The sequence below is a fragment of the Oryctolagus cuniculus genome, chromosome X, assembly GCF_964237555.1.
Source record: "Oryctolagus cuniculus chromosome X, mOryCun1.1, whole genome shotgun sequence".
NCBI lineage: Eukaryota > Metazoa > Chordata > Mammalia > Lagomorpha > Leporidae > Oryctolagus > Oryctolagus cuniculus.
The window spans coordinates 71,008,365-71,035,519 of record NC_091453.1 but is presented as its reverse complement, the minus strand read 5'-3'; the positions used below and the strand labels follow the sequence as shown (position 1 = coordinate 71,035,519).

The 27,155-nt window shown below is 38.0% G+C and overlaps 1 protein-coding gene across 4 annotated transcripts in view; it reads left to right on the top strand.

The window, feature by feature from the left end:
- The window catches only part of GPR174 (G protein-coupled receptor 174), a 38,356-nt gene that overhangs the window by 3,171 nt on the left and 8,030 nt on the right, over positions 1 to 27,155 (top strand). For 2 of the 4 annotated variants that reach the window (XM_070067074.1, XM_070067073.1), the window contains 2 exons: positions 7,744 to 7,880; positions 12,153 to 12,249. The gene's annotated coding sequence lies outside the window, so the exon portion shown is untranslated. The remainder of the gene's footprint in view (positions 1 to 7,743; positions 7,881 to 12,152; positions 12,250 to 27,155) is intronic. The other 2 variants (XM_051827367.2, XM_002720136.5) reach the window with 1 other exon arrangement.

The window sequence follows — 27,155 nt, the reverse complement described above, 5'->3', positions numbered from 1 at the left end:
AACTTGACCAACTCAGAAGACAAGAGATGATACACAGGAAGTCTTGAGGTCTAAGAGCTGCCATCTTTCAGAAAAGGGCAGCTCCCTGACAAAATAGTCATGAAGTGTTTCATCAGCTAAAGACAAATTGTGAGGAAGCTAAGTACAGGAATTGGTGGTTTGTGAATCCTGAAGGGGGTGCAGTAGTTAGGAGCTTGGCTATTACTGATGATTATCATATAATCAGGTGTTACCTGGGCTTTGAAAATCAAAATGGGCTCGCTTGGTGTAGGTTGCAGAAGACAATCAAGGGAAGAGTGTGTTTCCAAGACATCACTTTCATTTGCAGCTACAGATGCATTCTCATCATACAGGAACCAAGATGTAGACAGAGTTGCTGAAAAATAACCCAAAGTGCAAAATAATAACCAAAATCAAGTCTGTACAGACTCTGGAAATGTGGATGGGGCAGGAACTTCAATAACATTAGTGATCTAATGAGGAAACCACAGTTTAAAGTATTTATACTATCTGTTCCATGGGTTATATAGAAGCACAGACTGTGCCCAGAGCAGGAGTGCAGGCTACCAGCCCAGGCTCAGCTGTACCTTGGACATGATAATGACTGTCTCATCAGCGACCTAAAATATATGCAAATATCTGCCACCAAATCAAAAGCCTCTCAACCCCTTTATTACTTCCTGACAATGTATTAGTTTCCTACAAAAGCTTCAGTTTTAAGGTCACATCATTTGTGGCAGACAATAACAAGGTTTTCTCCACATTCGCAAGCAAAAGACAGAAGACTTTAATACTGTTATGATTATTTAGCTAAAATTGTTTCCACCTTTAGTTGGCAGATCAGTTTCAAGTACTTCTTATAAACTAATCATGTGTCATATTTCTTATAAGCAAGAATATTCTAAGTATCTACTGTATTTGAAATATCAGGGGCCGGCACAGTGGCTCACTTGGTTAATCTTCCGCCTGCGGTGCCAGCATCCCATATGGGTGTGGGTTCTAGTCCCGGTTGCTCCTGTTCCAGTCCAGCTCTCTGCTGTGGCCCAGGAAAGCAGTGGAGGATGGCCCAAGTGCTTGGGCCCCTGCACCCCCATGGGAGACCAGGAGGAAGCACCTGGCTCCTGGCTTCGGATAGGCATAGCTCCAGCCATGGCGGCCATTTGGGGAGTGAACCAATGGAAGGAAGACTTTTCTCTCTGTCTCTCTCTCTATCTGTCAAATAAATTAAAAAAAAGAAATATCAGACCAAATGGTGTACTGAAATATGAACAACATGTAGGAATCACACAGATTTATTATTTATCATATATAATTTCACAATTAAATATCATCACCAAGTTAATTATGAGAAGATGAAGTACACAGAGGGGAGTTTTAAAGATCTATATTTAATTTTAATCTATACTTTACTGACCTATATTAATTTTTATACTGAAAGTCTTCCTCAGTTAATCTTCTAAAGACTTATTTCCTTAACTTCTCTCCTCATATTCCCATGATAGGAGCATCTTGCTTTTATATACTTGGGACCAGGTTTTACTCTGATCTGTTTTTGGTTTTGCCTTTTTCCCATTCAGTTCTACAGTCTCCTAATTTGGAAGGTATCAACACACTTCTCTCTCTTCCGGGGAAGCTAGGGTTAAAACTAGGTGGTACAGGCTGGCACCGCAGCTCACTAGGCTAATCCTCCACCTGCAGCGCTGGCACCCCGAGTTCTAGTCCCGGTTGGGGCGCCGGATTCTGTCCCAGTTGCTCCTCTTCCAGTTCAGCTCTCTGCTGTGGCCCAGGAAGGCAGTGGAGGATGGCCCAAGTGCTTGGGCCCTGCACCTGCATGGGAGACCAGAAGGAAGCACCTGGCTCCTGGCTTCGGATCTGTGCAGCGCACTGGCCATAGAGGCCATTTGGGGAGTGAACCAGCGGAAAAGGAAGACCTTTCTCTCTGTCTCTGTCTCTCTCACTGTCTAACTTTGCCTGTGCCAAAAAAAAAAAAAAAAAAAAAAAAAAAAAAAAAAAAAAAAAAAAAAAACCTAGGTGGTACTGAATTGTGAATACCTCATAAAATTAATTCTACCAATAAAGGATAGTTCAGTCACTTAATCTTGCATTGGTCCCTTTGAAGAAGAACCAGAGGACAGTAGAAACACCTGGTTTTGTTACCAAAAAGCAGGCACAGTCCATGACAAGGTACCTGGCGCAGTAATACCTTTCCCTCTGAAACGCTAAGGCCTCCAAAAGATGATCAGGATTGAAGAGAAAAATCTACCTAGCTGAAGCAGAGTGTGAGATAACTAAAGTAGATTAACTGGAGAAAGAAGATTTGAGGCCTAAGTGGGTAATCATATATTGGAGCTTCGACTACTCAGCTTTGCCCCAGCCACCTTGCTGAAAGGTTGCTTTGGTCATGGAGGATAGAGTAAACTTCCCTCAGTTTACTACCATGAAATTTGATTAAGTAAGACGCTATAAGGACACTTTGCAATTTGCAGATAGAAAGGGGCTGTTTTTCAGAATACGGAGTATGACCTGGATCATATCTGACACAGAATTACTTGTTAATAACCATCTTGGTTCTAAGTTACAGTTGTAAGAATTGCACATTGAGATATGTCACCTGTATGTTTGGATTTTTTCCTAGAGGAGAAATCGCTTGGGAAATTTAAAACTGTCTGACCTCTGGGAATTAAATCTGAAAAATTTCTGTGACATGGTCCAAAAGGGAAAAGATATTAAGGTTGATTAGGCTGGGTTATGCATTACTGCCTGTCTGGGACTTGGGCCAAACATATATGGCCAGAGTAAAATCCCAGGCTAACCAAATACCAGGAGAACATTGGCATGATGGTTAATCATAATGGCTCCTCACTAGATGCTGTGGGATCTCCATTATGTGGATTGCTTTGCCGCCTTTTCCCTCACCCTTCACAATTACTTGAGAATGTTTTGGACAAATTTAAAGTTAGAATCAATGATGAACCATCCTGATGTACCCCCCCCAAAGAGTATATGATGTTGTTTTGAAAATTTTCAGTCTAATCTGGTAACATTGGCATGACTTAACTCACTTGTCATATTGGGCCAAATAATATGAAGCACTTCTAAGAAGCAGTGATCACCTCATTATCTTTTTCTTAAATTTAAACACACTAATTATAAAATTTGTTTTGTTTTTATGTCTAAAAATTTGTTTTCAATGTAAGATTTTAATTTCATAGAGCCCTTTGGTGGATTTGGAATTATGTTTAGGTTTAAAATATATATTTTATTACGTAACTAAGATTTGGTTTGCTCGGTCTCACACCTTAGCATGCTGACTTCATTTTATTCATGGAGAATTCCAATCTCTTGGCTTTGCTCTATTCCCACAGCTCTAAGAATTCATTGAGGTTTCTATAGCAAAGGAAAAATATTCATAAATTTATGAAGGTATATTTGGGTTTCTCAGAGAAACCTCACATCCTCAAAGCAGGGTCAAAGTCTCATAATGATTTAAAGATTCAGGTCATTTCTGAGCAATAGAATTTATGCCTATTTTAAATTAAGTATCTTCCTAGTACTAACTCCAGAAAAAGCTATTAAATATCTAAATAGTTACTGTGAATCTTGGTAATAGCAGGCTTTTGGAGACTATCTACTACTGGTTCTAACTTTGATTTTGAGGAGCTCAATCATCAAAAATAATGGTTATTATTTATCATACACTTAAATGTACTAATCACTGGAAAAGATCCTTACATTTTGACAGCAGCTCTATTTTTTTCTTTTCACAGATGAGGAAACTGATGTTAAAAAAAAAATTAAGTAACTTGCCCAAAGTTGTACAATGGCCTCGGTTAAGTTTTCCTTTTTTATAAATCACTTTAGTAAAGCATTATTGACATAAAATGTTCATAAATAATATATACAACTTAAAAAGATTGCATAAAAGGATAAACCTCGAAAGCCATCACCATAATCTATGGCCATAAATCTCTATCTTCGTTGAGTTTCAAATCCAGTTATGCTGGTTGCCAAAGCTCTTTCCTTTATGCATTGCTGTTTCTTTATGATTAAGCCACAACTCATTATCTTTTCCTTATCTCTGTTAGGAAGAGTCAAGTTGTACCAATTTCAAAATTAACATTTTTAAACTAGATTTAGGCCAGTTGAATAAGCAAATGTGGAGCATATAAAATAGAGAATAAAATGAATAGAATGGGTAGTACAAAAAGCATAAATAAAGCATTTTTAAAGATTTATTTATGTATTTGAAAGGCAGAGTTACAGAAAGGCAGAGGCAGAGAGAGAGAGATCTTCTATCTGCTGGTTCCTTCCCCAAATGCATGCAATGGTTAGAGCTAGGTCGATCCGAAGCCAAGATCCAGGAGCTTCTTCTGGGTCTTTCACGTGGGTGCAGGGGCCCAAGGACTTGGACAATCTTCCACTGCATTCTCAGGCCATAGCACAGAGCTGGATGGGAAGTGGAGCAGCCAGGACTTGAACCGGCGCCCATATGGGATGCTGGCACTGCAGACAGAGGCTTTACCCTCTATTTTAATTCTCTTCAATAAATCTTTGTGATGTGTTTAGTATTTTTCCAGTGTAGTCTGAGCAACAATAGCAGTCCTTTCCCTCACAGAGCTTATTTACATGGGGAGAATAAGCCGGCCCATATTATATCTGTCTATACAGAACAGATTTATTTTATTTATTTTATTTATTTATTTATTTTTTTGGACAGGCAGAGTGGACAGTGAGAGACAGAGACAGAGAGAAAGGTCTACCTTTTGCCGTTGGTTCACCCTCCAATGGCCGGCGCACCGCGCTGATCCAATGGCAGGAGCCAGGTACTTATCCTGGTCTCCCATGGGGTGCAGGGCCCAAGGACTTGGGCCATCCTCCACTGCACTCCCTGGCCACAGCAGAGAGCTGGCCTGGAAGAGGGGCAACCGGGACAGAATCCGGCGCCCCGACCAGGACTAGATCCCGGTGTGCCGGCACCGCAAGGCAGAGGATTAGCCTAGTGAGCTGCGGTGCCGGCCTATGCAGAACAGATTTAGCAAGAAGATATGTAAGTTTATGACATGTTCCACCTTAAACAGTCACCACCTTTTCTATACTTATGCTGTTGGATGTAAGAAGGAACCCATATTAGAGCTTTTGAAAAATGTTAAGATTTCTTATCCCTAGCCTAATCTGTGACACATTAAAGTTTGAGAGCAAAGGTCCTGAATTGCAGATATAGGGCTCTGTCAAAGATTAAGACAAAATATGTGGTTTTAAAATGAGAGTTAAGCAAACGGCTAAGGAGAAAAAAAACCTATGCATAAAGTCTTTCTTAAACAACTCTGGGGAAATAAATTTCTTTTTATGTATTCTTGTTTGGTGGCCTCCTAATGCCCTGTGTGTTAGCTATAGGATATTAGAACTGTAGAGAAAAGCATCTGGTCCTTGAAACATAAAATCAAAGTTATGTGCTAACCATCAAAAGAGGGTTAGAACTATTTTTATATTTGCAAGTAAGCTTTTTCCATAAGACCACAGACTTGAAGTAATGGTATGTATGTTCCAGGTTCAGAGCACAATCTATGGCTATATTATAGACAGAATAACTAGAATCTAACTTATATTGCTGTGCTTGGTGATTCAGTGTGATAACCATCTAATCCAGCAAGATTTAGAACTCTGAGTTTAAAAAAATAAAACATAAGAACAAGGTGTTAGATCACTCTGTCTCCTGATAATGTTGATTATTCCCCACCACGTTTTCCTACTCTCTACAGCTTCACTCCCCTATGTTTATGATTCTTACATAAGAGGAAATAAAAAAAGAGCCTTGGGGCATCCATTCCTGAGCCCTGTTCTAAATCACACTTTTAGCACAAAGTTGAGCTTCAGGTCATGCTCCTTTGGAATTTAGAGATATGAACCTGAATCAGGCACCAAGCTTCCTCATTTTTCAGTTGCTTTATGTGTGAAAACAATGTGATTAAAGGCACTTTTTCCTCAAGGGCATGGATCATCATACTAATGGTGGACAGGTACTTTGTAATCCTTTGGTCAGACCTCTTCTGTATAATTTGCAAATGCTATATGCTGTTGGATTGAAATCACACTGAAAATTGAGTTGTGCCTGCCTTTCTCCTGAGAGATTCCCTTCAGTACATGACAGCACTATCACTGGTCAAGCTTGCAGTTCAAGATGCTTATGAGGAGTAGTTATAGTTATAAGGTCTGCATTCGAATAAGTGAGAAAGAGAAGCATGAGTGTTACAGATCAGTGAAATCATTGCTTTCGGAAATGTCATATGAGATAATCCAACCACTCAGCCTACTGCAAGTTTGTGCACTGAATATAAGACAACTAGACAACTTTCTGTATAAACTGACATTTAACCTACTCAATTTAGCAATCAATTTAGTACATCTCTTTTTTTGTCTATTTTGTCACTGATGCCATCCTACCAGTTGTTGAAGGTGGAGACCACGCCTCCTTTATTTTCATCTCTTACGGTATCTAGCATGGTGATTTGATTTACCACAAGGTATTGCCCACCACTCCATTGGTTTGTATCAGCTTAATAGTTTAGCAAACTATCCTGGCAGCAGGAAAGGGGATAGAGAAGAAAATCAACATATTCTTCTATTTTAGTTGCTTTATTCCTTCCGTCTTGCATGCAGGTGGAAATGGGTCAATTTGCTGTAGATAATATGTGCTTATCTGTGTTTCTCTATTTGGGGGAGGTGGAAATATGTGATATAAAGGACTAAGTGGGCTGGTGCTATGGTGCAGTTGGGTTAAGCTTCTGCCTGTGGTGCTGGAATCCTATTTGGGCGCCGGTCTGCTGCTCTTCTGATCCAGCTCTCTGCTTATGGCCTGGGGGAGCAGTGGGAGATGTCCCAAGTGCTCAGGCCCCTGTATCCACGTGGGAGACCTGGAGGAAACTATTGGCTCCTGGCATTGAAATGGCATAGCTCCGGCCCTTGCAGCCATTTGGGGAGTGAACCAGCAGATGGAAGACCTCTCTCTTTGTCTTTCCCTCTCTCTGTCTGTAACTCTTAAAAAAAAAAAAAGAAAAAAGAAAAAAAGAGCTAGGTGGTGACTTATTCTGAAAAAAGTAAAAAATGGTAGTTTCCATGCCATTGCAGAAAGAATCAAAAGTGACATTTTTCCAGTGATTTGCACACTGGTGTCTGATTTAGAAATTTGACAGCACTTAAGAGAAAAATCTCATATTCAAATGACTTATATATATATATGTGTGTATATATATATATATGGTAAAGAGAAGAATTCACACACACATGAGGGAACTGTAGTTGGGAGAATGAGTGATAAAGATAAAGGAATACAAAGCTTTTGAATTAAATGCTGATTCTAGTCCTGGCTCTGTCCTCAACTTCTTATGTAATTCAGGATGCAATCTCTTAATTTTTCTGGGTCTCAGTTACACTGTAACAACTCAAGAACCGATAGAGATTAATGGCAGATTAACAAAGACTTAATAAAGATCAATGATGTCTAATCTTTATTTAAAATGCTTGATCATCTCTTCCAGAAGATGAGAAATTACTATAAGATTCACTGAATCATTATCCTTGTCACCATTATGTTTATCAGTGAAAACACCACACTGCCCAGATGGTCAATACATATGTGCTGATTCAACTTGTTGAAATGTTCCATGTGTAGGCAGCTGAAAAAGCTCCAATGTATCATATAAGGAATTCAAGCTGTCTACAACCTGTCCCCTGCTCTCCTTCTAGGTGCTGTGTCCTTTTATGCCTGAATCTGCAATGGTTACCATGATTGAGTTAAAGAAGGCTGCTTAAGGAAGTGCTTGCATGCTCCCTATGACGGTCCTGGATAATATTTTCTAGTTCTGTGTCATTAATGTGTTAATGTAAGTCCACTTATCTAATCTCACTGGTTTTGTGCTTAAAAGTAGACACTAATCTAGCCGGCGCCGTGGCTCAATAGGCTAATCCTCCACCTTGCGGCGCCGGCACACCGGGTTCTAGTCCCGGTTGGGGCGCCGGATTCTGTCCCGGTTGCCCCTCTTCCAGGCCAGCTCTCTGCTATGGCCAGGGAGTGCAGTGGAGGATGGCCCAGGTGCTTGGGCCCTGCACCCCATGGGAGACCAGGAAAAGCACCTGGCTCCTGGCTCCTGCCAGGATCAGCGCGGTGCGCCGGCTGCAGCGGCGGCCATTGGAGGGTGAACCAGCGGCAAAGGAAGACCTTTCTCTCTCTGTCTCTCTCTCTCACTGTCCACTCTGCCTGTCAAAAAAAAAAAAAAAAAAAAAAAAAAAAAAAAAAAAAAGTAGACACTAATCCTAAGGGATGTTTTGATAGGGAGCAGTCCACAATAGGAACGCGTTTGTGCCAACTAGGAAAGATGGTTGAAGACCATGGATCTTGGATTGGACATGGAATCAAGGCAGTTACGAAGGTGGTATGACTCTTGGTCAAGCCTGAAGTAATAAAACACTGGAACAAAAGATGTAGGATTTCTTCATATAGTTTTCAATTTTTTTCAGGAAATTAGGCCTATGTGCTAAATCAAACTTTCTATGAGACTTAGAATGTCGCAACTCAAAGTCTAATTTCTTTACATTACATTAGGCCTATGTGCTAAATCAAACTTTCTATGAGACTTAGAATGTCGCAACTCAAAGTCTAATTTCTTTACATTACAGAATGAGGAAATGAAAGACTGAGGCACAGAGATAGAAGGGACATTCACATGGTCACACTCTTATTTAGTGATAAGATCAAGACCAGACATGAGGAGTCTTGTATTTCTGACTAGTGTTATTTTCCATATATCCTGTCTTCTCTTGGTCTAAGTGATCTGTCTTAGAAGTTCAAAGAGTTAGAAGTAAAACAGAGCAATTTTAATTTATAAAGATGTTCTAGAAAAATATTGATGAAGTGACCCCTGCAGACTAGAATCCAATTTTGGTACATTGCCTAATTTCTGCCCATTAAATATAATAAATGAAATTATAAAAACTAAAAACTGCTTAAAAATATTCAACAATTCATTGGACTCTGCTTCTAGCCAGCTAGATTTGTGGGATATTCATGATTAATCTATGACCTTGCTCAGCCACTGAACTCTGTCCCTGTGGACTATTACTTCAGTTTGTCCCCATATTTCTTCCTCACTCAGGTGGTGCTTGGGCAGTTATGGTTCTACTTCCACATACAACAAACCACCACCCAGGATTATAAATTTGTCAGTTTATAGTTTCCTACCTGGGCTTTCTTTTCTAGCTTACATGGAAAACTGATTTGGATTCTGGGGCTCTGGGAATACCCTTTAGGTACTCATTCTCTTCTCAGATGTTTCTCTCTCTTTGTTACCCTCTTTCAAAGACAGAATAATTTTTTAGACAAAACCTTACTCTTATCATAATTTTTCTCCCTTAGTTCTTTTGAAATATTTATTGAGAAATTCTTATGTCTAGAACCCTACTTATTAAGTATCAGGGGCAATATGAAATGAATATTTGTTTAGCACCTATTGTATTCCAAACCCTGTCTTACTGGACTTTACTTGAGATATTTCACATAATCTTAACATTGTACTCCAAGATAATTTCTTTGCATTTCTTTTTTACGATTTTATTTATTTGAGAGGTAGAATTACAGACAGAGAGAGGGAGAGCCAGAGAGAAATATCTTCCAGATATCTTCCAGATATCAGCCAGAGCTGGGCTGATCTGAAGCCAGCAGCCAGGAGCCAGGAGCCAGGAGCTTCAGATGGGTCTTCCACACGTGTGCAGGGGCCCAAGGACTTGGGCCATTTTCTACTGCTTTCCCAGGGCACAGCAGAGAACTGGATTAGAAGAGGAGCAGCCAGGACAGGAACCAGTATCCATATAGGATGCCGGTTCCACAGCCAGAGGCTTAGCCCACTACACCACAGTGTCAGCCCAGCAAAAGTTGTTACTTTTTAAAGATTTATTTATGGAACCAGCATTGTGGTGTAGCAGGTTAAGCCACTACCTGCAGCACCAGTATCCCATTTGGGCGCTGATTTCAATCTCATCTGCTTTACTTCTGATCCAGCTCTCTGTTAACGCACCTGGGAAAGCAATGGAGGAGAGCCCAAGTGCTTCGATCAAAGATACCCCCCTCACACTGCCACCCGGTAACTCTGCCTTTCAAATAAATAAATAAGTAAGTAAACAAATAAATCTGTATTGAATTTTAGATTTATTTTAGTTTTTGAAAGGGAGAGAGAGAGAGAGAGTTTGGTTCACTCCCCAAATGGCTATAAGGACCAGGCCAAAGTTAGGAGCCAGGAGCTTCTGATTTTTCTGGATCTCCCATGTGGGTTCAGCAGCCCAAGCTCTTGGGCCATCTTCTGCTGCTTTCCCAGGCACGTTAGTAGGTAGCTGGATTGGAAGTGGAGCAGCTAGGACTCCAACTAGCATCCACATGATATGCTGGTGGTGCAGGCAGTAGCTTAACCTGCTGTGCCACAATACCAGCCCCTTAGTAGTCGATATCTATTTTATTCAGTTTACAAGAGGTTGTAACTGGCATGATCAGGTGGAGGAGGCAGGAATAAGGGAAAGAGGGAATGAAATTGAATCAACTGTTTCAAGGTCTGCAACTGGAGGTGGCATTTGAACTCAAGTCTCTTTCCCAGCTCCCATGACACGCTGATTTAGATTCTGGGCTCTGGGAATGCCTTTTAGGTACTCTTACCCTTGTCAAATGTTTCTCTCACTTTGTTACCCTTTTTGAAAAACAAAATTACTTTAAAAGAACTTTAGTCTATTGTATCCTCATAACTACTTTTTCTACTCAAGTCTACATAAGAAACATCTTGTTAAAGGGATGAACTTGAAGCAAATTTGTGTAGGTGGTAGGTTGCCTTCATTCTTATCTTTGCTGCGCTATACTCTCCTTTTTAGAATCCTTTGTCAACACTTAAAATGTAATCTGGCTGTTCAGGTAATCTTATTCTATATCACGCTAAAAGCTACCCTCTTTGTTCCTTTACTTCCCTCCTTCTTTCAGAAAAAAAGTATCTGTTTTTGTATTTTCATGTTTTTAAAAAGGAAAGTGAGTTTTATATTTGCCAGTACACTTCCCCAAATGCCTTCAATAGCCTTGGATTGGCCAAGACAAAGCCAGGGGCCTGGGACACCCATCTGGGTGTCCCAAGTCTGTGAACTCTGTGTCTCCAACATATGTGACAGGCACCTGCATGACTGAGTCACCACCTGCTTCGTCTCAGGATGTGCAAGCAAGGTGGATAGAAGCAGATTCTTGGAGACTTGAATCAGGTACTCAGAAAGGGAATGCAAGTGTCCTGGGCAGTGACTTAACTGCTGTGCCAAATGTTTGTCCTTGTCCATTCCACTTCCTAAAGTGAAACAGGGCTCATCTGATTTATTGATTATAATTAATGGGCTGATGTGTGGCCCTTCCTTGCAGGATTTTCACTTAATTAGGAAGTTACTGGAGACTCAATTTCTTAAAAACTGTATCTATAATAGGACATTTCAGGCAAGGTGGTAAGTCAGAGCAAAAGATCATTGAGCAAAGCAGAGCAGAGAGAAGTGGGGTGTGATTTTTAGTGCCCCTAAATCATTCTACGTAGGAAGTCATACACCAGCATCGCAAAGGTACATGTAAGGCAGTTTTGTGTAGAAATCGATCATTCTCCCAGCACCCCTTGTCCTGATAATCAATGGTCTGCTAGTTCTCCCTTCATGTGTATTTACTAATTTCTGAAACAAACAGTTGTCATGAGAACTCCTTAGAAAAGGCCTCTGACTGACTGAGCAAAGACAGCTTCTACTCTTCAACTCTGTTCTGAGTTTGACTAGAGGCTGTGGGATTTTTCTAGGATAGCTCATCATAGTTAAGATCTCCTTGTGACCTAGGAGTGACTTGTGAACACTGCTACTGACATTCCTACCTTGTCTCGCCCTTCCCAAAGGCTGCCAGGTCAAAAAGAGATGTCAGATAGTAAAGGGATTCCCACTCATTCGACTTTGCTACCACCAACAGCTAAGTGTAACTGCCTTCATACTCTCCTCTGCCATAGTAATCCATTTCTAGTGTCTCAGCGTCTATTTGCTAAAATTTTCTAGCCCTCTGTGAGCATCTTCTCGGGGTTACACTTGATCACTGCCTTTCTATATTCTTTCAGGTATGAATGAATGAATGCAGCCAGATTCCCTACTGCTTCCTCAGGAGACTACACTGTTCTGATTAAGGAGTTCCACCAGAACTGGAGAAAACAGCAGGTACTCAACTATGATCTTGACTTATTTTTTTGTATGATTCCTAAAAGAATGCTCTTGTATTCTATGGGCACTGGACAGGTAATAAGAAATCCTCACTAGCCACCTGCTACACATTTGCTGGTATAATTGGTAGATCACCAGGTAATGACCAGATTCTGGCAGTTCAGATATGTGATCTTACAGAATGCAAAAGGCTGCAGTTTCTATAGTATTTGGTGAAATGCTCCATTCTTTTTAACAGTGCTCTGTTAAGTTATGCTGGAGTCTTGTGCAAAATAAGTCATGTTGATCCTGTATTTATTTATAATTTTGATATTGTGTTCATTATGGATATTTGCATTCATTTTGAATTTTTTGGAAGAAAATCGCATTGAAATATTTATCTTTATTATTGTGGGTTTTTTGTTTTTTTGCAGTTCCTTAAATTTTTGGTTCAAGGAGATTATCTCACCAAGCTTTGCCTAGTTCTGCTCCTGCTTTTCAAAGGGCTGTTTGACCTATTACTTAGGGTTCAAAAGGAAAACTAAGAAACCAGGATACCTAGCCTTTGTTCCCATTTTGTCTATGTACAGTTTACATAGATGCTTTTGATGTTAAACTTTTAAGATTATCTCATTTTATTATATTTCACACAACACATATTGGTGGTTCTACATATATGTAATAAAATAATGTGTGTGTATGCATGTGTATGCCTGTGTGTGTGGAGAGAAGTGGGATGCCATTTACCTACAAGAAAAATTGTTGTTGCTATAGGTGAATCATGTGAATGTTAGGCAGATGGGTAGATATCATGTTAGGGATCTATTTGGAAGGCAGCAATTTCTGAGTGTTATTTTTGGCTCCTTTGTATGTTCAAATAGCAGCCTAGACATCTAATCATTGCAATGGGATGGGCCTGATTATTAAGACTAGTTTTAAAAATTGTGAATAAAATGACTGCACAGAGCTTAAACATGGGAGAGAAAGATTGTATCCATAGTCCCTAACCAGGAAGTCAGGGCGCTACTAATACAAATCTATTAGAGCACATATCCTCTACATGTGAACGTAATGTATGGATTATGAGCATCCTGAAACTACTCCTTTCTTTCTATTTGCTTCCTCATAAAAGGACAAAGAGACTCTGCTCAAGACAACTTGAGCCTTCCCCCAATGTAATCATAATAAATACAGTTAAAAGCTATATGAGATGGAATAAAAAATCAGGCATCTGTCCAAAAGTTTTATGTTTATAATACTCATATGTGAGAGTACTTTATAAAAGTTCATGGAAAAGTAGAATTAACATGCAATTTTATTTTTTCACAAAAGTAATTTTAAACCCATGCATAGCTTTTAATAACATGTATTTTCTATAAATTTTTTGTAAACTTATATACTTGGATTTCAACATATTTTACACCAAAACTAGCATATTTTAAAATCCCATTTTCCATAATTTTTCCTTGTATTAGTTACTCATGATAGGTAGAGGTGCCTTCACAGCCAGTGGCACACTTCTATTGTCGAAAGTAATCATTGGTTGACTCAAATGCAGTACTCTGGTGTTAGAGGTTTTAACTGATGAACATGCTGGTTCAAATTCACTGGGGGAAATTCAAGTGGGATTTTGTTTTTTAATATCCATGAGATGGATAACCTTGAAGAAAAAGGGAGAGCAACACCCAACTACTACTACTAGCAAGCAAACCCAAGCCAAACAAACAAAAGCCAACAAAATCTTTTATTAATATATGTGTAACTACATCTATGTAAATTACTTAAACTATTTCCTCCTGGAGACATTAGCCAGCATTTGTTTTGTGATCATAGTATTTGCGTATGCATACAGTTATTTTATATTATTTAAAATGCTAAGAATTCATTTATTTTATTAAATATATTCATATAGATCTCACTATAAAACCTTGGATATATTAGCTCACTACGTACTCACAGAGATACATGCTATTATCATTTCACCTATAATATGGGATAATTGAGTCATGGAAATGTTTGAATAACTTATTCAAAGTCACATAGCTAAAAATGGACAGAGCCAAGATTTGAATCTTGAAAGACTAGTTCCAGAGTCTAGGCTCTTACTCTGTAACAGTGATGCCTGGTTGTTTCTAAAATATGGGTATGTGTGAATGGGAGGGGGGAAGAAAACTGTGAAGAAAAAAAATCTAGACTTAATTTCCAGTAGATAAAGGGGAGAAATTATTGCAAAGGTGACCTTTGTGAGCTCCAAATGCTTTTCAGTGGTCAATATCAATGATTTAAACAATTGAACTAAATTACTGATTTTGGGTTTTTTTTTTTCCATGTCTGTAGGAAATCAGGATTGATTTTTTTTTTTTTTGGTTTTTGAATCTTGAATAGTTTTATATGCCATACTATAAAGATTATGCAAAATTGGATAATTGAAAAGAGTTGTTAAAAAACATGCAGGGACTCTTGTGTTGTCCATTTAACAGATGTTGTCTGAAGATCTACAAACATGCAGGATGGTTTGCGTTGTTCATTTAGCGGATAGTTTCTAAAGATCTACTAATGGACGTTTAGTAAAGGTCCATTCCAAGTGTGGGAGACACAAATATGAATAAGGCAGAGCCCTTACTCTCAAAGAGTTTACAATGTATAGGTTGTACAGACAACTACACTATTAGGCAGGATGAATATTATCAGACTATAATAGTGATAAGCAACATGATATGGGGATTCAAAGAAATGAATGCTAATTCCAATTTGAATAATTAAAGGAAGCAGAAGGGAGATCATCAAAATTCTCCTTTTAATCTTTTTCTGTCTATCAAAGGTAAATGTGGTGGGCTAGGACATAAAGACATTTAAGCTGGGATTAAAGATGGAGACATCAAGGTATATGCTGTGTGCTAGGACAGACTGACACAGTAAAAGCCTATACAGAACATCTGTAAGGGTATAATAAGAGGTCAGGATAGAAAGGCAGCCTAGGGCTTTAAATATTTGATTGTTTAGGTCACTGCAATGCGGACACTTGAAGGGTTTTCACAACTGCATGGGATGCTTCAATCTTTGATAAAGACAAATGCAGAAATATTTCAGTCTAAAATAAGAAAGTGATGCTATTTAACACAATAAAAAGGAAGTAAGGATATTGCTTATATCAAAATGTTTTAAGCAGAGATAAAATATGAATGCTTGTTCCTCCTTCTGAAATATTGTTTAGTGCTACTGATATTATAGAGGAAAGGTACAAAAAGTGCATTTTTCAGTAGGGATTCCTATTTTGTTTGTTTACTCATATTAAGTATACAATGATACTCTGTATTTTGAATTAACCTAGAAAAAAACCTCATAGTCTTTCAGTAAGAACATCTGCAAAAGATTGAGAAGAAAAGATTTTTCTGAGCTTTGGAGATACTTTTTGATTGAAACTACAGACTTTAAGAAAAATAGCAGCCAATATATTTTTGTTTTTAAAGCCAAGGAATAATAACACATAACATTAATCTATTGCTTCTTCCTTCCTTAGATCCCAATCGTAAGTGTATTATTTTTCACTAAGTAAAATAAGGCGTACTCAAAAATCAAATATTTCAAATAATGACACTCACTGAAAATTTATTTAGTGATATAAAATTATGCAATGACAAAAGTATATACAATTCAAGTGAAATATTGCATATGAATTAAGCTCCATAGGCTGACCTGATACTAGTCTAGACTTGGGATGGATTCTGTGATCCTTCATAACACTTTATCCCTATCCTAGAAGACAGAAAAATTCCCTGGTCTTTAGGAATGTGGTACCTGAAAGATTATTGTGGGGAGAATGCAAGTCATATAAAATGAGACAGTCTGATATAATTTTTACCACTCCTTTGTGTGTGTGTGTGTGTGTGTGTATGATGCCATCTCACACGAACGTGACAAAAACCCTGATGAAGTATTGTGATTTCATGTGATGCTTGATGTTTCATACTTGGAGAATCCTTATTTCAAATTTGAGGTATAGTGACCTCCAAGCAAATTGGTTATTAACTGGGTTCTTGGATCATGGATAAAACAGAGTAACCACAAAAGTTTTTTAAGTTAATCCAGGATTTTCCACATCTCACTCTTGTGCCCTCTTTTGGAGATGGCTTCAAAGCAATGGACAACCACTTCTCTAAAACTTTGCAGTTATAATTCTGTTGTTAAATGTGGCGGTTTACACAGGAAGAAGAGGTTGAGTGGGAGATTCACTAGCAATGATGTACAATCTTCTCTGTTTCCACCTGAGTTGGGGGAAGGGGAGGGGCAGATACCAGAGTTGCCATGGTGGGTGGAAGATTAGTTAAGCAGGCCATCCATATTCATTTTAATGACACCTCTGTGTCAGGAACTAGCAAGACATTTTTAAGAACCAAGAGTTGCCAAGACTGTTCGCTCCTACTGATCAGAAAGGTTATGCTGTTGGAAGAGGTGTAGGAACGCAATACTGGATCCTGACATATAATCTGTGCTCAAGGATTTTAGAGGCTTATTTTCCGAAGTGAGAGACAAAGCAAACTCTAGATAAATTTTGCCTAAATGATGGAATCCACTCTCAAAGCAAAAAAAAAAAAAAAATGGTGGAGAATCAAGACATTATCTATTAGAATCCTGTTCAGTTGGAGCACTGGGGGTGGGGTTGGGGTGCTTCAAACATCAAAAAAAAAAAAAAAGACAGATGCAGCAAAAGACAAAACTTAATGAGAAACTTATATTCAAATATCTGAGGTAGCAATGTTCAGTGTCTTGTATCTCTCTGCCATACCTTCCTGAAACTCTAATTCAAGGAAAGGATGTCATTTAAAATGTAAGGATAAAATTTTCATATTTTAGATTAATCCCCTAGCTCTTTTGATGCCAAGTGTTCCATGGGCTTTTTCTAATTATTAAAAACTAAATGATTTATTTTCTTCACTTATATTTCAATATTTAATATGTTACACTTTAAATCATTTACCATGAGGATTCTTTCTGAAGTTTTTGAGAACCTCTGTGCCTCCTTAGGAGATTATGTACTGCCCTTTTACTTTTTTTTTTTTTTTTGACAGGCAGAGTGGACAGTGAGAGAGAGAGACAGAGAGAAAGGTCTTCCTTTTTGCCTTTGGTTCACCCTCCAATGGCCGCCGCGGCCGGTGCGCTGCGGCCGGCGCACCGCGCTGATCCGAAGGCAGGAGCCAGGTGCTTCTCCTGGTCTCCCATGGGGTGCAGGGCCCAAGTACTTGGGCCATCCTCCACTGCACTCCCTGGCCACAGCAGAGAGCTGGCCTGGAAGAGGGGCAACCGGGACAGAATCCAGCGCCCCTACTGGGACTAGAACCCCATGTGCTGGCGCCGCAAGGCGGAGGATTAGCCTAGTGAACCACGGCGCCGGCCTCCCTGTTACTTTTTAAAAAAAAAAATATTATAGGTTTTAAAAACTGGGGTATGGAGAAAATGACCCTAAAATATAAGTAAAACTCAGGTGACTGTAGAGGAAAAAGACCATTAAGCACAAGGACCAGAAAGAGTTGATATGTAATTGAGCTGAAAGACAAGAATGAAAAAAACTCTTGGATCTGCTTACACATGCTTAAGAAACTTCTAATTTTGTATGGGATTCTGACATTCCCAGGGAAAGTTTGCTTGTATCTTTACATGTGGGTGTCTAAGATTCTCTCCCTAATCTTTTCACATAGGTCAAACAGTTTATCTTATAAAAGAAATGAGAGAAAGAGAGGGAGAGAGAGAATCTGTCCCAGCCAGCAAGAAATAATTTTTTTTAATTTTTTTTTCTCCTAAAGGAAGGTCTTTTGGTTTCTTAAAATCACACCACCTTAAGTAGCCACATACACACAAAATCACAGCCAGCCCTGGGATGAGGCCCTGGGGACTGCTTTTATTTTCCACTCCACCCTTGTTCTTTTTACCAGACAACATAAGGCTGGTTTACTTCTCCACTTTCACAGGCTATTAATCCTGTGAAGCAGTGGATAGGGCCCACTTTCAAAGAGAAATCTGCAAGAGAAGGACCAAAAAAAGTGAAAAGTGCCAGAAGGATCTGATTATCTTGGACCTTAGTTTATTTTATGTCAGCTTGGAAGCTTATAACTTTCCTTTAAAAAATCCCTCTTCTTGTCCAAATGCTCGTGTCTGGTCTGAGACACAAGGTGAGCATTCAGAAAAGCTGAGGGGATCCCCACAGCCAAGTCAGCACTAAGAATAAGAAATGCATGCAGTTTTCCCACTGTAACATAACTTGTGGGCTTCTCATCACTTTTACAAAGTAAAAATATTTGAAATTTAATACGTAAAATGGAGCACTGTAAAATGGTACCCTGTCTTCTAAAAACAGAGTTGGGCTAAACACACCCAGATTGGTAAAAACAGGAGATACTGATTGCTAGATATTTGACTACATGTAATTCTAAACTGTCTGCTCAGTGATTTATAGTATCCATTCAAAAGTGATTTAATACTTTCACTAGTGTTTAACCATGTGTAACTAAAGAACATTTGAGATCCACTATGAATCACAAGTTAAACAATAGACAACAACATAGAGCTTTGTTCTAATTCTTCACAAAGTATCATATAGGAGAAACAAAGGGATCTTTCCATTATATTGCCACTCTGAGATCTCCAGCAAACATAGTTGAATCTAATTGAGTTCCTGCTACATGTAAAGTAACTGGACAATTTGGAGGTACAGAATTATAAAAGTCACCAAAATACTATCTTGGCTGGTAAGGAGCTCACAATTTTGTGGGATGGATAAGAAAGAAGCCTATTTTGGATACAAAATCCTATGGGAGTTCACTGGTATGATCACAACCAAGCAAAGGATAAAGAAAACCTTTATAAAGAAGTTTTAATTTTTTGATAGTGGTCGTAGAGGTTAGGCAGGATTTCAACAGGAAAAGATGGAATAGAGCGATTTAAGCTTAGAGGAAATCAAGAAAACAGGCAATGGAGATGAGAAAGCTCAGCGAATGCCTAGGAGAACTCTAGTTTGGCTGTGGATGGAATTTACGGTGTTGCCATTAGTCTTTCAAGGAATATTCTTAGATTTAAAGGTTCTCAGATTTGGTCCTTTGTGAAGCTTGTTAAAATGTAAGTCCCTTGGCTCTATCCTTGGCATAATTTAGGTTCAGATCATCTGGGAATAAACATTTTTCACAAGCACTTGAGTTAGCCCAAAGATCATATGCTGAGAGACCTGCATAAGAAAAAAGGAAAGCATAAAAATAGACATCCATAAATCAGGTGCCTAAGTGAAAGACCCTGGGGAATGGAAGCTATGTAAAAACCACCTAATATTTTTTATGGATCGTAGGGGCAAGAAAGTGGATAGTGGCTACGTACCCATTAAATCTCAGTATGGCTTTTGTATAGTTTGGGGTCACCCATACTCAATACGAATTGGTGTGCCCTGTGCTCCAGAATATGAAATGATTACATACTAGAATATACAGCAGTACTGCAGAAGGTACAGATTATGAAAAAGGTACACATGATTTAGAAATTGTTTTGCACCAAAACAAAAAATGTAATTCCGTTTTCCATGAACTTTTTGAAGTAATCTTTTGTAAAGAAAGGCATTATGACTATACAGTATTCAGTAGTGTTTTGAGGGAAGACCTTCTTGCTGTCTCCAAGTAATAAAAATCGTACTCTCAGAGTAGATGAACAAGATGCACTGTGTGCAGAAGAGGAAGTGGATTTCAGATCTCAGCAGAGACATTTAGACTCAGCTAAATGAAAGAACTTCCTGGCAAAATGGCAGTGCTTACAATGACTGCATTGTTTGTCCTCACATATGTGTTCTCTCCCTTCCTGAAAATGACCTTTGGGGGACTTATAGAAGGTGTGAAAGCAAAGATAAGTGGGGAGCCTGATTCGATGTGACACCCAGGTAGATCACCCCTTTCTCTCTCTCTCTCTCTCTCTCTCTCTCTGTCTCTCTCTCATCTTTCTCTCTTCAAAAAAATCATATGGAATATTCAGAAAATAAAAACTCGTGAATTTCCCAGAATTAACCAGGCAGTGACTTTTCAAAGTATTTGCTTGCTGCCCTTTATTTAGCTCCTTACTTAAATGTAGTTGCTGGACAGGTTTTCCAGAAAGATTGTAAACTATTTCATCTTGGAGATTTTCAAAAAATGATGAAAAGAATCCTAAGATTTTCCAAGTGTTCTGATCCGAATCAGGAAGAAATTGTTCTGCGATATTCTATACAGCATTAGTGCTTACTTGTGTTCCATAATGGTATAATTGCCTCTCACATACATGCACATACCTGTTCAGTACCACATCATTTGCTATCACTTTTGGCACTCAGTCTTACATTTCTTGGCTTACTATAAATGTGCACTAAACCAGAATTCTAAAATAAAATTCGCTTTTGAGCAAGTGGTTGTCTATGACCTATTTTTAGAAAATTTTAGAAGATTATTACTATAAATGTACACTAAACCAGAATTCTAAAATAAAATTCGCTTTTGAGCAAATGGTTGTCTATGACCTATATTTAGAAGATTTAGAAAAATAGCATCTTCACTAGCCACTAGTATGTCTCAAAGACCACCATTAGTTATTAAGTAACTTAATGGCTTAATATTTTAATACTTCATTTTATTTTATTAAAAAGATTAATATTTTGGTGCAGGAGGTGTTAAAGTATTATCACTTAGCATCTTCATTCATAATAACAACTTGCTTGGAGAAAATCTCAAAATGACACACAATGATATCCCTGACATTCATTTGACCTGATTTCATCAGAGCATGCAACAAAAATTCTAATGTCACCAGAAAATACTTTTAAGACAAGTAAAACTCATTTAAACTTCAGGTTTGGAAGAACAGAGACTTATTTATAAATAAACATAACTTCTCACAAGAACTCCATATGAAATAATTTCTGTAGATCCCTGGAAACTTAGCATGTTGAACTGATGCCATCATTTCCTTGAGGAAGGACTGATTCTTGCAGCAAGAAAACAAATTGTTCAAGGATTATGACATGTTCTTTCAAATAAATGTCTCATTTAAAATCAAAGTATATTCCAGTACTTGCTATAATGTGGTTTCTTTCTGGTGAAAGGACAATCTCAAAGAACAGTGGTATGCACTGAAAAAAAAAGTCCAGTTTATCTTTTGCTCCCATAACTGTTAGATAAGGGAGTATTTATACTCATTAAAGCACAGCAGACTAAGGGTTTCCCATGGTTGACAGTCCCCTCCATCATCCCAAGCAACTTTTCCTAAAAGAAAATAGAGTTATCTAAACAAAGGGGAAACAACATCAACTTTCCCAGGAGGAAACCAGAAGAATCTTAAGGGAGATGTTCTGTTTAGGAGCATTTCAAGGTTATAGGCTATAGTACAGAGATAAAAATTTACTAAAATATACTCTACAAGGGAATTACCACAAGAAAAAAAAATAGAGACTTTAGGAGGATAGTCTTGATTTTTAAGTTCAATTCATTTTATTTTTTTTAATTTTTTAACTTTTATTTAATAAATATAAATTTCCAAAGAACAACTTTTGAATTATAGCAGCTTTCCCCCACTCCCACCTGCAACCATCCCATCTCCCACTCCCTCTCCCATCCCATTCTTCATCATGATTCATTTTCAATTATCTTTATATACACAAGATCAACTTAGTATATACTAAGTAAAGATTTCAACGGACTGCACCCACAAACATACACAAAGTATAGAATACTGTTTGGGTAGTAGTTTTACCATTAATTCACATAGTACAACACATTTTAGCAGATACATTTTCACAGGTTTGGTGACTTCCTTTCGTGTGCCTATAGAATACTTTGTGTGTTGCCTAGGATTGGACTTTTCACACTGCATGGTATTTATCTTTTTTTATTAGACTATTAGGTCCATGAAGACAAAAATCATGTGCCTTTTACTACTGTCTATATTCCCAATATCACAATGGTGCCTGGAAAATTATAGATGTTGAACAAATATTTCCTTAATAAATATTTAATGAACCCACCATGTTCCAAGCATGACTATAGATGCTCCAGTGGATACAGAGGAGTGTAAGCCCCAGCCCATGACATCAAGGATTAGCTGATCTAATTGGGTTAGGGTGAAGTAGTCAGGGCACAGTGGCATAAAAAACATATAGACACAAATTATTATGCCACACAGTAAAGGAAGCTTGTTTTTTTTTTTTTTTTTAACAGAGGTATAAATAAGGCTCAAAGAAAGGGGCTAGCATAAGAGTGTTGAATTTGCCATAAAATATTTCACAAAGAATAGGATATTTGAGAAAAACCTTTACAAACTGATAGGATTGATAAACCAAAAAAAAATCCAGGTAAAAATAGCCAGATGAGCAAATGTTGTTTGTGAAAAAAAAAAGTGTCTTTTTGAATAGTGGGATCTCAGTCTGCCTGGAGTGCTGGGCATGCTAATGGAGTAGTGGGAAGCAAAGCTCTAAAGGTAGATTATGTTGTATTAATGAAATCATTGACTATGCACCTTATGATTTGTGGGAAATGGTGAAAAATTAATGCTTTTTAAAAAGCTCAACTTAAGAAAAATCACAAGAGTATTATGTGGAATGAAGTTGAGAAATAAATAAGTAATAAATAAGCAATTAAGTAATAAGGGCAAACAAACAATAGGATAGTTAATATGAGGTTTCAGAAAATAAACTGTCATGATATTATCATATTTATTAAATATTACTGTATTTATTTAGTGGTTACTGTGTAATAGGCACTATGCTAACTGTATTAACATACATTAATCAAATTAATTCACACAGATCATGTAGGTTATGTATTAAGGTCATATTTATTTCACCAATTACAAAGTTAAGGAACAGAGAAGTTTAGTGAAATACTCAAGCTCACACAGCTACTAATTGAAGGAGCAAGAATTTAAACCCAGGACCTATTTATCCATACTATACTATATCCTCCTTTGGAACCTATTTAGAAGTGGATGATAGGAAGAAAGATGGGAGCATGGGTGGGAGGGTAGGGTGGAAAGTATCACTATGTTCCTGAAACTGCATGTAAGAAATACATGAAATCTGTATACTTTAAACAAAATTTTTTAAAAAGTGGATGATAAATGAGAAGGAACCAATACTTCCAAAAATTTGGGACAAGCTACCTTGGGAAATATTGGTGAACTTAATTAAAAATAAAGAAGTTCAATATAACATATCAAAACATGTAGGACATGGCAAAAGCTGTATCAAAATGGAAGTTCATAGCACTAAGTGCCTACATTTAAAAAAAGATAAATGTCTCAAATGAAAGATCTAATGATGCATCTCAAGAATTTAGAAAGACAAGACAAAACTCCAAATCAGGCTATATATTACAAACCAACAACCAGTATCATACTGAACAAGAAAAAGCTAAAAGCATTTACCTTCAGATCTGGAGCAAAAGAAAGATGCTCACTTTCACCATTCTTACTCAATAAAGTACTGGAAATATTAGCAAGAACCATTAGGGGGGAGAAAGAAATAAAGGGCATCAAAATGGAGAGGAGGAAATAAAATAGTCATATTTGCAGATGACATGATGTTATACACAGAAAAACCTAAACACTCTACCCAAAAGCTGTTAGAAGTGATAAACCAACTCAGTAAAATTGCAAGTTACAAAATAAACATACAAGAAACAGTAGCTGTTTTTTATACACTAATGAAGAACTAACCAAAAGAGAAATCAAGAAAAAAATCCCATTCACAATAGCCTCCAAACATCCAGTATTTAGGAATAAATTTAACAAAAGAAGTGAAAAATGTCTACAATGAGAATTATCAAACATTGATGAAAGAAATAATAAGGACACAAAAAGGGGAAAAGATATTCCTTGATCATGGATTGAAGAATCAGTATCATTAAAATATCTATACTACCTAAAGCAATCTAAGCAATCTACAGATTCAATGCAATCTCCATCAAAATACCTATGATATTCTTTGCAGAATTAGAAAAAATAGTCCTGAAACTTTTATGGAATAATCAATTATAAAGAATAGCCAAGGAGATCCTGAGCAAAAATAAATAAATAAATAAAGCTGGAGGCATTGCAATACCTGACTTCAAAAGCATACTACAAAGCTAAAGTAATTAAAACATGATGGTACTGTCACAAAAACTGATACTTGTCAAGCTCCACCCCCATCCTAATGGGATTCACTGCTCCTGCTTCCCTGCCCACCCTCGGGCAAAGTTTTAAAAGGGCCTGTTCCTGACCACGTGCTCTCTTGGCTCCTCTCATCTGCTTTCCTCTCCTCCTCTCTTCTCTGTGCTCTCTCTCTCTTCTCTCCTCGCTAGTTCCTCTCCTCTCTCTCTCTCTATTATACTCTCCTTCTCTCTCTTTTTCTCCTTCTTCGCCCTTTCCCTCCAGCCTGCTGGTTTTCCCAATAAACCCTTTCCCTTAAAAAAAAAAAAACTGACACATGGACACAGAATCCAGAAATTAATCCATGTACATATAGCCAACTGATTTTTGACAAAAGTCCTCAGACTATACGTTGGACTGAGGATAATCTCTTTAACAAATGTGCTGGCAAAACTGGATGTATATACATAGAAGAATGAAATTAGATCCCTACATCCCACTATATACAAAAATCAACACTAAGTTAATCAAAGACCTAAAATTAAGATCTGAGCCTATCAAGCTGATGAAAGAAAATGTAGTGGAAACACTCCAAGACACTGGTATATGGGACAACTTCTTGTGTAATATCCCCAAAGCACAGGTAACAAAAACAAAACTAAACAAATAAGATTGTATCAAATTCAGAAGCTTCTGCACAGCAAAGGAAGCCATCAGTAGAATGGAAAGATGCCCAACAGAATGGGGAAAATATTTGTAAGCTACCTAACAAAGCATTAATATTCAGAATATATGAACAACTTAAAATCAACAACAAAAAAACAACCAATCCAGTTAAGAAATGAGCAAAGGACCTTAGTAGTCAGTTCTCAAAAGAAGAAACACAAATGACCAATAAATATATGAAAAAATGCTTAACATGACTAGCCACTCAGGGAAATGCAAATCAAGACCACAGTGAGATACCACCACACTGCTGTCAGAATGACTGAAATCCAGAAAGCAGAGAACAACAAATGCTGATGAGGATATACAGAAAGGGGAACATTTATACACTGTTGGTGGGAATGTAAATTAGTGAAACCCCTCTGTGGCGATTTCTTAAAAAGGAAGGAATAGTCTTGCCATATGTTCCAGCAATCCCACTACTGGGTATATGCCCAAAATACATAAACACATTGTATCAAAAAGATACCTGTACTACCATGTTTATAGTGGTACTGTACAAAATAGCCAAAATATGGACTCATCCAAGGTGTCCTTTATCAGATGAATGGATAAAGAAAATGTGGTATAAATGCAAAATGGCAAGCTATTCAGCTATAAAAAGGAATAAAATTATATTACTTGCATCAAAATGGATTCAGCTGGAAAACATCATATTGAGTGAAATAAGCCAGACACAGAAAGACAAATACGGTGTATTTTCCCTTATATGTATAAGCTAAAACAAAGAGAAAATAAAACAAAAACAATAAAGAAATGTCTGTATGTATCAGTATTGCTGCAAATATAGTTTTGTAATACTTTGTTTCGTACCTTTGTGAAACTAATGATTAAGAATGTTATACTACTATAGTTTTAGTGACCTGTGATTACTTTAAAAATGGTCATTTTTCTATTTAATTATTGTTTATAGACCTTGAATATATTCTTTTTTTTTTGACAGGCAGAGTGGACAGTGAGAGAGAGGGACAGAGAGAAAGGTCTTCCTTTGCCTTTGGTTCACCCTCCAATGGCCGCCGCACTGCAGCCGGCGCACCGTGCTGATCCAATGGCAGGAGCCAGGTACTTCTCCTGGTCTCCCATGGGGTGCAGGGCCCAAGCACTTGGGCCATCCTCCACTGCACTCCCTGGCCACAGCAGAGAGCTGAACTGGAAGAGGGGCAACCCAGACAGAATCCGGCGCCCCCACCGGGACTAGAACCCGGTGTGCTGGCGCCGCAAAGCGGAGGATTAGCCTAGTGAGCCGCTGCACCAGCCTGACCTTGAATATATTCTGACTAAACTTGAGTCTTTTTGCTTTTTACTTGTTATGCTTCATTTTAGGTGAAGCAATAAGCCTTTTATTACAATGTAAATTTAAAGTATCTAAAAAACAAATAAATAAAGAAAAGAAGGAGGGAAGGGAGAGGGAGGGAGTGTGGGATGGAGAGTGAGGGTAGAGGGATGGAGGCTGGGATGAAGAGTGGGCTGGAGGGAGGGAGGGAAGAAGAGAATACCATTATATTCTTAGAATTGTATCTGGGGCCAGCGCTGTGGCATAGCTGGTAAAGCTGCCGCTTGCAATGCCAGCATAACATTTGGACGCTGGTTGAACTCCCAGCTGCTCCACTTCCAATCCAGCTCTCTGCTATGGGAAAGCGGTAGAAGATGGCCCAAGTCCTTGGGCCCTTGCACCCATATAGGAGACTCAGAAGCAGCTCTGGCTCCTTGCTTCAGATCGGTTCAGTTACAGCCTTTGTGGCCATCTGGGGAGTGAACCAGCGGATGGAAGACCTCTCTGTCTCTGCCTCTCTGCAACGCTGACTTTCAATTAAACAAATAAAATATTTTAAAAAATTATGTCTATAAATTGTATTGAATCTGTTAAAAGCTGATTAAAATATATGAAAAGGACAAAAATGTATTTCATAGTAAAACATGGCTTGAAGTAATGATATCTTTTGTTTGTGCCATGTTGATTTTTATTATCAACTAATATCTGCTTACTAAAATTATTTCATTCATCAAATATTGATTATTTTGTGTCTTGCACATTTCTTTTTTTCTAAAGGTTTTAATTGTTTATTTGAAAGGCA